This window comes from Enhydra lutris, unplaced genomic scaffold (assembly GCF_002288905.1).
Source record: "Enhydra lutris kenyoni isolate GAN:26980312 unplaced genomic scaffold, ASM228890v2 scaffoldscaffold233, whole genome shotgun sequence".
In the NCBI taxonomy this organism is placed as follows: Eukaryota; Metazoa; Chordata; class Mammalia; order Carnivora; family Mustelidae; genus Enhydra; species Enhydra lutris.
The window spans coordinates 43,568-45,008 of NW_019154317.1; positions in this window are offsets into that span (position 1 = coordinate 43,568).

Genomic DNA, 1,441 nt, shown 5'->3' on the forward strand with positions numbered 1-1,441 from the left:
GAGAGACTATGGACTTTGAAAAACAATCTGAGGGTTTTGAAGGGGCGGGGGGTGGGAGGTTGGGGGATCCAGGTGGTGGGTATTGGAGAGGGCACAGATTGCATAGAGCACTGGGTGTGTTGCAAAAGTAATGAATACTGTTATGCTAAAAAAAATAAAAAATTTAAAAAAAAATTGGCTGTGTTTGACAAGATGTCTATTACACCAGCTCATTTCTTCATAGGCCATTTTTAACTTGTATTTTTACAAACCTATATTTTTAACAGGTATATGCTTTATTTTAGCAAGTTGTTCACTCTACTCAGTTATACCTTCTTATATATCCATCTTTTAATTTTCTAGTGATTTTGAGATTTAGTGTCCTCTAACATACAGATCAAAATTCACCCAGGAGCAACTGAAGCACTCTATTTTGTCCAAAATGAAAGTTACAGCCACTCTTTACTTGCCCTCTTTTTTATTTTCTACTCTCTATATATTTTTTATATTTTTTAAATTTTTTTCAATGTTTTTAATTTTAATTCTTTTCAGTGTTCCAAGATTCATTGTTTATGCACCACACCCAGTGATCCATGCAATACATGCCCTCCACAATACCCACCATCAGGCTCAACTAAACCCCCACTCTCTTCCCTTGCAAAACCCTCAGTTTGTTTCTCAGAGTCCACAGTCTGTCATGGTTAGTCTCCCCCTCCAATTTCCCCCAACTCCTTCTCCTCTCCAGGTCCCCACATCCTCCATATTATTCCTTATGCTCCACAAATAAGCAAAACCATATGATAGTTGACTCTCTCTGCTTGACTTATTTCACTCAGCATAATCACTTCCAGTCCCGTCCATGTTGATACAAAAGTTGGGTATTCATCCTTTCTGTTGGAGGCATAATACTCCATAGTGTGTATGGACCACATCTTCCTTATCAATTCGTCCATTGAAGGGAATCCTGGTTCCTTCCACAGTTTGGAGACTGTGGTCATTGCTGCTATGAACAGTGGGGTACACATGGCCCTTCCTTCACTACATCAGTATCCTTGGGGTAAATAACCAATAGAGCAATTGCAGGTTCATAGGATAGCCCCATTTTTAATATCCTAAGGAATCTTCACACTGTTTTCCAAAGTGGTTGCACCAACTTGCATTCCCACCAACAGTGGAAGAGGGTTCCCCTTTCTCCACATCCTCTCCAACACATGTTGTTTACTCTCTTGTTAATTTTGGTCATTCTAACTGGTGTTAGGTTGTATCTCAATGTGGTTTTGATTTGAATCTCCCTGGTGGCTAGTGATGATGAACATTTTTTCATGTGTCTGATAGCCATTTGTATGTCTTCATTGGAAAAGTGTCTGTTCATGTCTTCTGCCCATTTTTGACAGGATTATCTGTTTTGTGTCAGTTGAGTTTGAGGAATTCTCTATAGATCTTGGATATCAGCACTTTGTCT